Here is a 14310-nt window from a genome sequence, read left to right as displayed (position 1 = left end):
CGCCAGCCCTAAGATTGACTCTAGTGGACAGCAGATGGTCAACGTGCATTTGCAGCTATTGAAATAGCCTTCTGTGTTGAAGGCTATCTGAATCAGACAAGCTGTTTGTCTCAAAGTAGAAGCTAGTGATGGGGTTGTAGGAGCAGCTTTGGTGCAGACTGGTGACTATGATTTGCTACCCCAGTTTTCTTATTAAAGTAAACTGAAGCCTGAGTTCCTAGATTACAGTGGAAGAAGTGGCTTGGGCTCTCCTTCATGCTCTTGAAAAAATTGATTAGCATGTCATATTTGTCTCTTGTAAATAAAATTGATAATCAATCTCCTTTAGTTTTTTCTGACCGTAATCCATTGTGTTTTGTAGTAAAATAAAAATAAACTTAAAGGTTAACTTATGGGCGTTGGTCCTGCAGCAGTATAACATTGGGATATTGCATATCGAAGGAAAGATTAAACTTCATTGCTGACATGCTTTCCAGATGCTGACTTTAGCTTCTGTATACTAAACCTTTAAGCTTCTTACTTGCATCTACAATGTTCTGTCTCTTCTTAAAGGGAGGGACACATTATGAAATGAAGTATATCTTTATATTTCTGTGTTCCCCAATATGTACTCTAATAAAGTTATTCTTTCTGTTAGTTTAATCTTTGAAAGTTATTTGTTGAATCAGATTCACTAATCTGTAAATGATTAATTTCAATTCTCATTTTCGTAATATTCTCCCCCAGGAATTGGTTTAAGTCCTTACTTTATTCCCTTAGAATTATGATTTTTAAAAGTTTTTATGTTTTATGTGGTGATTTGAGAGTTTTAAAAAGCTAAGCATTGATTTATATAAAGTATTTATACATAGTGTCTTATTCAAATATAAATTAAGTTTAAGTTTTCCTTTAGTTTTTCTCTATTATATACTAAATCCTAAAAAGCAGTCTTTTTAAACGGATTCGGCTTTGTTACCAGTAGCGTAACATATATACCTATATATTATGTGCATGTATATTATTATACAAACTCTTAATTCGCTCTTTACTCGTAAAAGCATAAAACTGAGGCCTTCAGCAAGGGAGAGGCAGAGTTAGGAGAAAGATCTGTGGCCTTTAGTCAACTCTCAGATGGTAGAAATGTCCATGGGTCCCTTGCAGACTTTTTCAAGTGGGAGAAGGGTGCAAAGTATCTCATAAGTAAGATTAAGTTTAAAAATCCAGAGTAAGGTTTTATAAGAAAACTTAAGTGTCCAAAATTGAACTAGGACGGCAAATAAGAGCAGCCTTTGTCGGTTTTTTGTAAAGAATGGCCTGGATATGTGTATTCACTGGAAGACAAGACTGGATTCGAAAAGGAAAGCCTTGGAGGAAAGTGGTTTTTTACATTCTGGGAGAGAGCATGGCACTCCATATAAGGAAGTAGGTTTATTTTCTAATGAGCTGATAATGGGGAAACACTGCTTGAAAACATATACCAGATTATACTTGGATATCTTTGTGGAAAATATCGCGGCCAAAATGACCATTTAGCAATAAATAGGTAATATGAAGTCACTACTGTATGACATTAAGACCGAGACCTGATATATGAAGCAACAAAACTCTAGGCTCGACACTTGAGACACAAGTTGAAGACCAGGAAAAATAATGCAAACTTACCTCATAATTAACAGATGTGACATTGAAAAACTAAGATAACACAAGCAGTGAAAAGGATTGTTATAATGCCAAAACAGATTTGCAGTCTTAGAAATGTTACCTGATGATTAAGTAGAAATAGATTCGAATATTCATCGTAAAATAAGTTTAAATCTTAAAAGAATCTGCCAACATCACAATCAGACGAGGAGTAAAACGAAAGAAATGGTCGAGTTGTGTAACATGGAAACTAATAAAGAAAAGAAGAATAGCAAAACTTGACTTTGAATCATTAAAGGAAAACAGCCGATTTTTTTTTACCTATTTAAGAACTGAATATATGAACCTTCATAGTGAAGTAAACGAGATGATTTTGAAGAGAGAAAAGAAGGTTCGCAATTCGTTTTGTTTATGGACAAGAATGAAAATAGCAATATGCTGACTTATGGAACCTGTTTTAAATATCTTAGACATATAATAATGTATGGATAGCACATACATTAATGTATACTCTGCTAATATGTTTTTATATGATTATATATAGGCCTATACGTATCAACATAAATGTTTCCTATTGTGCTGAAATAACTAAATCCTTATTTATGGATTGAACATTGTATTTCAATGTAATATTGGTCATTTGTGCATGATATGTAATGCACATTTAATCATGAAATTATGAAAGTCAGAAATTAAAAAATATAATGTAATTTAGGTAAATTTATTAAAATACTATAATAGAGTATTTATTGTAATTAATATATATATATAGTATTATATTAAATATTTTTAGCATATAATGATGAATAAAGTTATGATAATATTCTGGAAACTGCATTACAATACACAAAATGGCCTTTGTTCGGTTGGCCCAAATAATGCCAACATATGTATTAATATTTCATATTTCGTATTGTATTTTCATATAAAAAGACATAAAATAAATTAGAATAGAACTAAAAATTTATATAAAAACCTTTAAACAAGTATAGAAACTCAAATAAAGCATATATATATTTAAAAAAAACAAAATAAATTTACAAGTTGGAACCTTTTTACTTTTCTTCCCAGTATTGGATGAATGTAAACAAAAACAAACTTTGTTGATCCTCGACAACAGGTTTAAAAAAGGCATTTTCACTTGTACAGTGCTTTATTTAGATGTGAAATGAATAGGTAAGAGTAATTTCAATATTTGTAATACTTTATAAAATGAATTTATGATAAATATAAAGATTATAGACTTAAATTCGTTGAATTATACTTGAATCTCAGTCCCAAATATCTTGTCCCGCTTACGATCGTTTTAACCTTTGACCACAAAAAGGTGTTAATTATTTCATTATTAACATAATTTCCTCTATAACAGTTTAATCTTATATATATATCAATATATAATTGATAAATAATATTCAATCTTATTGTAACAGGGAAAAGCCATTAGTTCAGGCTAGATCGAAAATAGTCATACGGTGGTGGGTCTCAAATGTAGTTTTCGGTGTATAATAATATTTTAAGAAGCTAATCGATGAATATTATCATATATCATGTTTCGGTTTTATTATGGTTATATGCAGTAAATTACCTATATAGTTTAACTAGGGAACTGGTATTAGCATTATTTTCATAAAATTGGCTTATATTTACCCTTGCACCGCTAACCCAATGTAGGAAGGTAGCTATACTTTGGCACCCCAGTGACTTAATATCAGTTTGGTGACTCCGTTCCTACTCGGAACAGTGCACTGATAAGGGGTGTATGTGTGATAGCGGCCACCTGTATGTATGGTGTCGGCCGGCTAAGAATACGGCAGTGTAAGGGGGGTTGCAGGGGGCGTTAAAACCCCCCCCCCCCATTAGTTAAGTAGGTAAGGACACAGCCTGGAGGTCAGGTTAGGGCAGGGGAGTTTAGGTTAGCCGGTGTCCATCTACTGTGCACTCGGGAGGAACTGGCCGCTGATATACAAAGGCTCCTATGGTATAGTTAAGCCGAAGGATTTTTAGGTTAACTACAGTGGCACAAATTAACGTCGGGTTTACTGTGTAGAATGTTGGAACAGTCCCTTTAAAATGGTGCATTTTTAATTATGGTTTTTGCGATATTGAAATACAGTGATCCCTCGCTACTTCGCGGTTTGACTCGCGGATTCACCACTTCACAGATTTTTTTCATAACGCATGTATATACATATATCGCAGATTTTCCGGAAATTTCAAAAATACCGCGATGTGACCGATGGTGCTAGATTGGAGAAAGTAAGGAAAATTGAATCCTGATTGATTTACAATATAAATGAAACTTTGAGGAGCAACAAAGATATCATTTGTTAGAGAGATAGAGAGAGGTAAGGAATGGGAGGTAGTGAAAAGTAGCCCACAGAGAGAGAAAGAGAGAGAGAGAGTGTGTGTGTGTGTGTTGTTTTAAATGTAATAAACAAAAAATTTGATAGGTTTTAACACATTGGTGCTTATGTAATATCAACTGTATAGACGGTTTGAATAAGTTAAGAAATGATATAAACGATACTTTGTTAGTGTATTCGTACGCTCTCAAGAGCGGCAGCTAGACGTCAGCTGATCTGATCACAGCCAAAAGTAAAATAAAAAGAAGTCAACAATACTCGATTTTTAAAACACACCCGAAATTTAAAAACAAAAGCACACGCTTTCTTAATGTGCAGTTAACTATTTAAAGAGTAGCAATTTTCTAGAATAAAATGATGTTTCCCAAAAAATGGTGGTTTGCTGATGAAATCGGATGCCGTATTTATAGCAACGATTGAAATGGATGTAAACTAGGCATAATTTTTTTGGTTTCGTATTTAATTGACACTAAGAAAACTAATTTTAGTTTCTTCATCTATATGTAAGTATTGTATAACACGAAGAGAAAGAGAGAGAGAGAGAGAGAGAGAGAGAGAGAGAGAGAGAGAGAGAGAGAGAGAGAGAGAGAGAGAGAGAGATGAATGAATCAGCTGTTGTAATCGAATGCCGTGTTTTTGTTTCGTGAGAATTTCATCGCCACGACTAACAACAACATACTGTACTGAACTTTACAGTATTGTACAGACTACTGTAATATGATAAAGTAAAATATTTGTAATAACCTATTTTATATGAAATGGGTCTATTTTTTTGTTTAAAATTTACATTAACTACGTAAAACATCTCTCTCTCTCTCTCTCTCTCTCTCTCTCTCTCTCTCTCTCTCTCTCTCTCTCTCTCTCTCTCTCTCCCTCTCTCTCTCTCGTAAATTGTTTTCCTGCTTTGCTACGTATGTATGATTTTATATAGATACGGTAAATAATATTTGTAATAACATATTTTCTAAAAGCTTTTACTGTAATATCATTATTTATCACTTTCATCATGCGCGTTAAATGCCTTCGTTTGTTTATTACGATCGAATCGAAGATGGAGCGTACTTTATGACGCCGCCTGAAACGGCGGCGTCATAAAGAGAAACATTTCATTTGGAAGTCCTAAGAAAAATTGGTAATAACAAAATCAACATACTGTATAATCAATATAATCGATGCAAAAACTAACTTATACACAGATGTGTACACTAAATGCGTTTGTTTCTTCATTATGATCAGCGATAAACGTAAACAAAACATTGGTTGCCATTTTTATCGTGCTTTTTGACGTGTTTAGGAAACGCATGATATAAAATCGCCTTTAATATTTGTGCCTGTTTTAGTTTAGGGTACTGTAGTACATGCATTTAGTGTTCTGTACATTAAAGGGTAGTTTGTTAACAGTACTATGTACAAGGGAAGGTTTTAAAAATCTGAATATACATGTTAAATAAATACGTAAATATGGTGTCACTACTTGCGGATTTTCACCTATCGCGGTCGGGTCTGGAACCTATCTACCGCGATAAACGAGGGTTCACTGTACGTTAATGACGAACGTGTTTGTTGTTTAGAGTGATTATAACTGGTTTTTGGGGCCAAATACACAAAATACAATTATTGTGGGGTTTTGTGTGTATAATGAAGGGACACCTACGTACAAAATGTGCGTTTTCCTGTGTTTTTACAACATTTTTTTCTGCATTTGCTGGAGTATTTTGTTTTCTTAAATGCAGTGAACCCTCGTTTATCGCGGTAGATAGGTTCCAGACCCGGCCGCGATAGGTGAAAATCCGCGAAGTAGTGACACCATATTTACCTATTTATTTAACATGTATATTCAGACTTTTAAAACCTTCCCTTGTACATAGTATTGTTAACAAACTACCCTTTAATGTACAGAACACTTAGTGCATGTACTACAGTACCCTAAACTAAAACAGGCACAAATATTAAAGGCGATTTTATATCCTGCGTTTCCTAAACACGCCAAAAAGCACGATAGAAAATGGCAACCAATGTTTTGTTTACGTTTCTCTGATCATAATGAAGAAACAAACGCATTTACTGTACACATCTGTGTATAGGTTAGTTTTTGCATCGATTATATTGATTATTCAGTACAGTATGTTGATTTTGTTATTACCAATATGTATATGTATATGGGTTATGAAAAAAATCCGCGAAGTGGTGAATCCGCGATGGTCGAACCGCGAAGTAGCGAGGGTTCACTGTGGTCGTTTTGTAGGAAAACAGCATCAGTTTTGGGTTGATAACTACACAGGTTAGGTTTTCTGTGTACAATGATGGGACAGTCATGTACAAAATTTGTATTTTCCTCTGTTTTTCTGATATTAGATGCTGTTTAAGTTGGATTTTGTGTATTTAGAGCAGTCTTTGTGGTGACTACCACAACTCATTTCGCCAGTTTTCGTCATTAGAAACTTTCGAAGCACCCAAGTTTGAACTTCAAAAGTTCAAACTTGTAGAAAATGTTTTTATGTTGAACATGTTGATATACAGTGAACCCTCGTTTATCGCGGTAGATAGGTTCCGGACCCGGCCGCGATAGGTGAAAATCCCCGAAGTAGTGACACCATATTTACCTATTTATTTAACATGTATATTCTGACTTTTAACCCTGGATAGGTACGGTGGGTCGTTTGCGACCCCGAGCGTCAAAAAAAAACAGGTTTTTCTCACGTGACTCACCCCCGTGACTGAATTTTTGGGTGATCGACCTGCAGGAGGTGTCTCCCCTACACGCTCTAGTAGTGTCCAGATGTGCATTGCTGTAGCTGTACTCCTTCCCCGATTTCTGAGACGCGTCGGGGTCGTTCGCGTCCGAGTTTACCCTTCTAGGGTAGTTTGCATAATTATCAAAGTTATTACGTATTATGAAATTGTCGTAGAATGGTGCAACTTGTATAGGTTATCAGTTGTGGAAAGTCTTGGTGGATTGTTTGGCTACCATGTGCATGTTTTTTTTTTTAGTTAAAATGTCGTTCATCACCACGAGGACCATTTTACCGCTAGTGCCCCTTTTTCATTTTTTTTCATTTTTTTGGCAAGTCATTTTTCCGTAAGATATTGCCAAATAGTGTCGTAAAACTTTTGCTTGTTTAGTGTTGGAAAGTGTGTCTAGATGATCTGGCTACCCATGCATGACTTTGTTTTTGTTAGATACGACGTAGTTATTGGTATATTGGGTATTTAACTGCGGTTACCAATTTCTGTTTTTTTTCAATATTTGTAAAAATTACTACGTAGTAAGGAATTGCCGTATATTATTCATTTTTTTTTTCATGTTTATGTGTTAGAAAGTGTGCCTTGATGGTTGGGCTAACACGTGCATGTCTTTTTTTTTATCTGAGATGTCGTATATTAGAATGTCGGGCATTTTACCGCGAGTGTCCCTTTTTCATTTTTTTTCATTTTTTTGCCAAGTCATTTTTCCGTAAGATATTGCGAAATAGTGTCGTAAAACTTTTGCTTTTTTAGTGTTGGAAAGTGTGTCTAGATGATCTGGCTACCCATGCGTGATTTTGTTTTTGTCAGATACGACGTAGTTATTGGTATATTGGGTATTTAACTGCGGTTGCCAATTTCTGTTTTTTTTCAATATTTGTAAAAATTTACTACGTAGTAAGGAATTGCCGTATATTATTGATTTTTTTTTCATGTTTATGTGTTAGAAAGTGTGCCTTGATGGTTGTGCTAACACGTGCATGTCTTTTTTTTTATCTGAGATGCCGTATATTAGAATGTTGGGCATTTTTCCGCGAGTGCCCCTTATTATTTGTTTTGCATTTTTTTGCTTAGTCATGTTACCGTAAGGAATTGGCAAGTAGTGTCGCAAAACTTATATTTTTATAGTGTTGGAAAGTGTTTCTAGATGATCTGGCTACCCATGCCTATTTTTTTTTTAGCCAGATATGGCGTATATATAAGTATGTGTTCGATTTTCCTGTGATTGCCATTTTTTCGTTTTTTCCCATTTCTTTCAAAATTACTACGTACTAAGGAACTATCACAGAGTAATATTTCATTTATATGTTTATTTGTCGGAAAATATGCCTTGATGGTTTGCCTAGCACGTGGCTGAAATTTTTTTTTTCTGAAATGCCGTATATTAGAATGGCCATTTTTCCACGAGTGCCCCTATTTATTTGTTTTGCATTTTTTTGCTTAGTCATGTTACCGTAAGGAATTGGCAAGTAGTGTCGCAAAACTTATAATTTTATAGTGTTGGAAAGTGTTTCTAGATGATCTGGCTACCCATGCCTATCTTCTTTTTTTAGCCAGATATGGCGTATATATAGGTATGTGTTCGATTTTCCTGTGATTGCCATTTTTTCGTTTTTTCCCATTTCTTTCAAAATTACTACGTACTAAGGAACTATCACAGAGTAATTATTCATTTAGATGTTTATTTGTCGGAAAATGTGCCTTGATGGTTTGCCTAGCACGTGGCTGAATTTTTTTTTTTTCTGAAATGCCGTATATTAGAATGTTAGCCATTTTTCCTCGAGTGCCCCTTATTATTTGTTTTGCATTTTTTTGCTTAGTCATGTTACCGTAAGGAATTGGCAAGTAGTGTCGCAAAACTTATATTTTTATAGTGTTGGAAAGTGTTTCTAGATGATCTGGCTACCCATGCCTATCTTTTTTTTAGCCAGATATGGCGTATATATAGGTATGTGTTCGATTTTCCGGTGATTGCCATTTTTTCGTTTTTTCCCAATTCTTTCAAAATTACTACGTACTAAGGAACTATCACAGAGTAATGATTCCTCTAGATGTTTATTTGTCGGAAAATTTTGTTTACTTTTTTTTTATTGAATATCATCAAATTTTTTTAGCTAAAATATTGTTTTACATTTTTTTTTTCGATTTTATTTCCCTTCAAAAAAATTTTTTTGGGTCAGAATTTTAATTTTATAGTCGTCAAATAATCGACAATTATCCAGCAACCCACCATACAATTTTTATGCATATCCAATAATAATTAGATTAGTAAATAACACCTTGAAATTGACATACCCTTCCTACATTTCAAGTGGCAGATTAGGGAGTCTGAGTCAGTGTGGTTGGCGGCCATTTTGTGGACATATCCGAAGCGTAAGCTGCCCTATCTATATATATTCTTGTTCCCTATAGAATTTGTGATATTTTGGTATATTTTTACCTGCATAAATATCATATTATATATTAAATATATGTATTTTTTTACGGAATTTCTAAGTACTCAAAAAATTACCTTTAGATATGGCCCCTGATATAAATGTAATTTACAAAATAATGAAGATTTTTTTACATATTTCTATTTTAGAATAACATATGTTTATTCCCTAAAAAAATTAGCCACTTCCTATTTCATTTGGGTACCCAAAAAAATTCATGAAATTTGGACAAATTTTTTTGGCCAAAAAAAGTTACCCTTTTTTTCTCATTTCAGATCTTCACCTCCATGGGTCTGACTTCATCCAAAATACATCAAGATGTGTCCTAAACATTCAAGAATCAATTCCTAAAAGGATTTGTGTATATATGTATAAACTTTTTTTTTATGAATTTTTATGTCAGGTCTTTTTTTTTTTCTACTTAATTTTTTAAAATATTTATAATAAATAGTTTTTCTGCAGATGAGTAGTATTTATCTATACAGTTGTTTTAAGCATTCATTGAAGTTTTTTTTGGCAAAAGAAAAAAGGAGGTTACTGCAAAAACTGATTTTTCAAGAATTTTTTTTGGCGTCGGGGTCGTTCGCGTCCGAGTATACCCTTAAAGGGGTGTCCGAGAGACCGTACCTATCCAGGGTTAAAACCTTCCCTTGTACATAGTATTGTTAACAAACTACCCTTTAATGTACAGAACACTTAATGCATGTACTACAGTACCCTAAACTAAAACAGGCACAAATATTAAAGGCGATTTTATATCCTGCGTTTCCTAAACACGCCAAAAAGCACAATAAAAATGGCAACTAATGTTTTGTTTATGTTTCTCTGATCATAATGAAGAAACAAACGCATTTAGTGTACACATCTGTGTATAGGTTAGTTTTTGCACTTTTGGTCTGTTAGGAGGATTTTATTTTCAAACTAGGAAGTTTTTTATCCCCCAGCTACCATAGTGACTGACATGTTGGGAAATCCATTCACGAAACAGTCGACGCTTCTTAATACCCTGCTTGTGTTTCTGTAAATTTCTTTTACATGATTATTATTACATTAATCCCTCACCTATCGCGGTTAATGGGGACCAGAACCGACCGCGAAGTAGGTTCCCTCCCTATTTTTGGAATACGTACATTTTTTTTGTGTACATGTATATATAATAACAATAAGTGTACTAACCCCATAAATGCATATGTTATCATTAGAACATTAAAGAATCATGTAAATAAATATTGATGATATAAATTATATACTGGACATAAAATAAAGTACTGTACTGTATAAATACTGTAATATAAATACAGTATTTAATACTTTTCAATATTAAACTTACCCGATAATCATGTAGCTGTCAACTCCGTTGCCCGACAGAATTCTACGGGAGGGATACGCCAGCTATCACTATACTAGAAGGGGGTGTACTCACCAGCGCCACCTGTGGCCAGGTACTACAGTACTTCTTGTTGACACCTCCTCAATTTTTCCTCTGTCGTGCTTCCGGCAAGACGTTCTGGGATACGCTTATGATCTTGGAGTATTTTCACGGCTTTTGGTGAAGTATTTCTCTCAGATTTCGGCTGTCGCTTTACTGGAAAACTTCTATATTAGCTTAGATAGCTATTATTTAGTTCTGATTAATGGTTAACGATCTTTTTGCTTGATTTGGAATCCCCACTTGGCTAACTCTTTGATTCAAGATGTCTGACATTTCACAAGCCCCACCCCATAGACGATGTAGGTCTTGTAATAGGCGTATTCCGAAGGCCTCGGTAGATCCTCACACCGCGTGTTCTGACTGTAGGGAAAGACCCTGTCAGTTGGAAGATCGATGTGAGGAATGCGCCGGACTTTCGGAACTTGATTTTGTCCGATTTCTTAAATATTCAACCAAGTTAGAGAGAGAGAGAGTTAGGAGGAGTTCTTCTCGCTCTTCACTTTTTTCCTCACCTCATGATCCCCTACCTTTTCCTCCCCCTGTAGTGGCTACCCCCGAACCTACTATTTGCCCTCAACCTGATATGTCTGTTGTTTTGCGTGCCATTCAGGCTTTAGGTGACAAAGTGGAATCGGTGGTTAGTGATCATAAGTCTCTTATGGCCGAAGTCAAGGAACTTAAGGTCAAGAGTGCAGTGGGTGGTAATAGTGCCAGTGCTGTGACAAGTGCTAGTGTCAGTGCAGTGCTAGTGTCAGTGTCAGTGTGGTGCGTGAGGGTACTTCTGTGCGTGCCAGTCGTCCTCCCAGTCCGGGACCTCTTGCAAGCTCCCAAGCCCAGGGGAGAAGCAATGTCGAAGGGCAAAAGGGTTCGGCAGGCCTTGATCGGCGCACAGAAGTATCCTCGGTGGTTGCGGGCGTGTCTTCCAGAGACCGTCACTCCCACCCGCAGACGATTGAGCCCGTCTTTTACTCGTCTGCTGAAGAATTGTCAAGGAGGAAACGTTGGACTCAGGTCTCAAGACCTCTCAAACGCAAAGTCCAGACCTCAAGAGCTCTACAACCTGGCTGCAGTCATTGGATCAGCTCTGACTCGCCGCAGTCATCAGTTGAATGCACTCCTAAGAGGAGTAAGGTGCTGCCGCAACAGATCTCTTCTGTTAAGGCTTTGCCTCAGCAGACCTTAGTGTCTGCCGACCCCAAGTTGACTCTACTGCAGTCCATGCAGTCACAACTTGCGGTCTTGATGCGTGAGTGTCAGGCTGAGAAGGTTACACCTCCTCCTGCGATCGCTCCGCCTAACCGCAGTCCTGTCTGCCAGGCGTACGATGTTGAGGCTCCTCAGGATACCTTACCACGTACTGAGTTGCCAGTTTCCAGCGGTGTGCAGCTACCTCCGCCTTCCTTAAGGCAACCTCAGCAATGGGAACAGGAAGCTTATACCTTACTTCCTCCGCTTCCACTTGCGGTCCCACCAGTGAGGCAACACTCTCTTGAGGTACAACAACCTCTCCCATCCATGAGGCAGACACCTCAGCTCTTGCTGCAGCGACCTCAACCCTCCTCAAGGCGAGAGCCTCAACACCTTAGCCTTGCGCCTCAGGAACCTCAACTCGCGAGACAAGTACTGCGTTCTGCGCAGCCACTACCTCAACTCTCGCAGCTCACACCTCAGGAACCTCAACTCGTTCCTCAGGAACCTGCTACTGCGCATCCGCTAACCTTACAGCAAGCGCAACTCTTGAGTCAAGACACTCATGCCAGGAGTCAGCCTCCTCAACCCATGCGCCTACCTTCTGCTACTCCTTTTGACCAGCCTTTGCAGCCTGAACCTCAGGTTTTGCCTCAGCAACAGAGACTTGAGGATGAAACCACAAGCGTTTTTGCTCCCGCTCGTGCAGATTCTGCTGTTCAGCATACCTTACCTCTCACTTCGCTACACTCTGGTGATGAGGTTTCTGATGATGAGGCTGCACACCTGGATCCCTCATCAGACGTGGATGAATCCAAGTCTTCTCCTCCTCCTATTGACTTTCGTAAGGTCCTGGCTCTTTTCAGAGAGGTATACCCAGACCATTTTGTCTCTGCTACCCCCCGCTCTCCGCCATCTGAGTTTTCGCTGGGCATGCAGCCAGCCAAGTCAACTTATACTAAGCTCGTCTTTGCAAGGTCCTCTAAGAGAGCTTTAAGAATTTTAGGGGAGTGGTTGCAGTCTAAGCAACAACTAGGAAAGACTTCCTTTATGTTCCCACCGACTAAGCTCACTTCTAAAGCGGGCGTTTGGTATGCCACAGGAGAGGAACCAGGCTTGGGAGTACCTGCCTCTGCCCAGGCTGACTTCTCAAGTTTGGTAGACTCTCCTCGTAGAACAGCAATGAGGCGCTCTAAGGTTTGCTGGACCTTCTCCGATCTAGATCACTTCCTAAAGGGTGTATTCCGAGCCTTTGAGATGTTCAATTTCCTAGACTGGTGCCTGGGGGCCCTTAGCAAGAAGACCTCCCCTGCGGACAAGGACTCAGCCATGCTCTTAATGTCCTGCATGGATAAAGCTATTAGGGATGGATCTGGCGAGCTTGCTTCAATGTTTGTGTCAGGAGTGCTTAAGAAAAGGGAGCAGCTTTGTACCTTCCTTTCTTCCAGCATCACACCTTGTCAAAGGTCTCAACTCCTTTTCGCTCCGCTCTCTAAGTTCCTGTTTCCCGAAGAGCTTGTTAAGGACTTGTCTGCGGCCCTGATTCAAAAGGACACCCATGATCTTGTGGCCTCTTCAGCTCGTAAGACTAAGGTTGCTCCCTCAGTCCCCAGGACTTATCGCACCCCAGTGGCTGATACTCCTGCTACGAGGTTTATTCCGCCCTTTCGTGGTAGAGCCCCCAGCCGAGGAAGCTCCCGTCCAGACTCTTCCAGGAGCAAGTCTAGGAAAGGTTCCAAGGCTTCTAAAGGCAAAAACTGACTCTCCTCCTCTCCAGACAGCAGTAGGAGCCAGACTCAAGATCTTCTGGCAAGCCTGGGAAAAGAGAGGTGCAGACGCCCAGTCTGTCAGTTGGCTGAGGGAGGGTTACAGGATACCATTCTGCCGCAAACCCCCTCTGACCACATCTCCCATCAACCTCTCTCCCAACTACAAGGAAAAGTACAAGAGGCTAGCGTTGCACCAGGAGGTGTCGCTCCTGTTACAGAAGAAGGCAGTGGTTATAGTCCGGGACCATCAATCCCCGGGCTTCTACAACCGTCTCTTTCTGGTGGCCAAGAAGACAGGAGGTTGGAGACCGGTGCTGGACGTCAGCGCGCTCAATGCGTATGTCACCAAGCAGACGTTCACTATGGAGACGACGAAGTCGGTCCTAGCAGCGGTCAGGCAGGAGGACTGGATGGTCTCGTTGGATCTGAAAGATGCTTACTTTCACGTTCCTATTCATCCAGACTCCCAACCTTTCCTGAGATTCGTTTTTGGAAAGGTTGTCTACCAATTCCAAGCCCTGTGTTTTGGCCTAAGCACAGCTCCTATGGTGTTTACGCATCTGATGAGGAATATAGCAAAATTCCTCCACTTATCGGACATCAGAGCCTCCCTTTATTTAGACGACTGGCTGTTGAGAGCCTCCACGAGTCGTCGCTGTCTGGAGAGTCTCAACTGGACTTTGGACTTGATCAAAGAACTGGGTCTGTTAGTCAATTTAGAAAAGTCCCAGCTCATTCCCTCCCAATCCATTGTGTAC

The 14310-nt window shown here is 38.4% G+C and overlaps 1 long non-coding RNA gene across 2 annotated transcripts in view; it reads left to right on the top strand.

The window, feature by feature from the left end:
• Nucleotides 1-2703: 2703 nt before the first annotated feature.
• The window catches only part of LOC137636988 (uncharacterized), a 36515-nt gene continuing 24908 nt past the window's right edge, over nt 2704-14310 (top strand). Inside the window, exon 1 of one of the 2 annotated variants that reach the window (XR_011043330.1) lies at nt 2704-2796. This is a non-coding gene — a long non-coding RNA (uncharacterized lncRNA). The remainder of the gene's footprint in view (nt 2797-14310) is intronic. The other variant, XR_011043329.1, reaches the window with a different exon arrangement.

This window comes from Palaemon carinicauda, unplaced genomic scaffold (assembly GCF_036898095.1).
Source record: "Palaemon carinicauda isolate YSFRI2023 unplaced genomic scaffold, ASM3689809v2 scaffold48, whole genome shotgun sequence".
Taxonomy (NCBI): domain Eukaryota; kingdom Metazoa; phylum Arthropoda; class Malacostraca; order Decapoda; family Palaemonidae; genus Palaemon; species Palaemon carinicauda.
The sequence above is the reverse complement of the archived record's forward strand: the minus strand, read 5'-3'. Positions and strand labels throughout refer to the sequence as shown.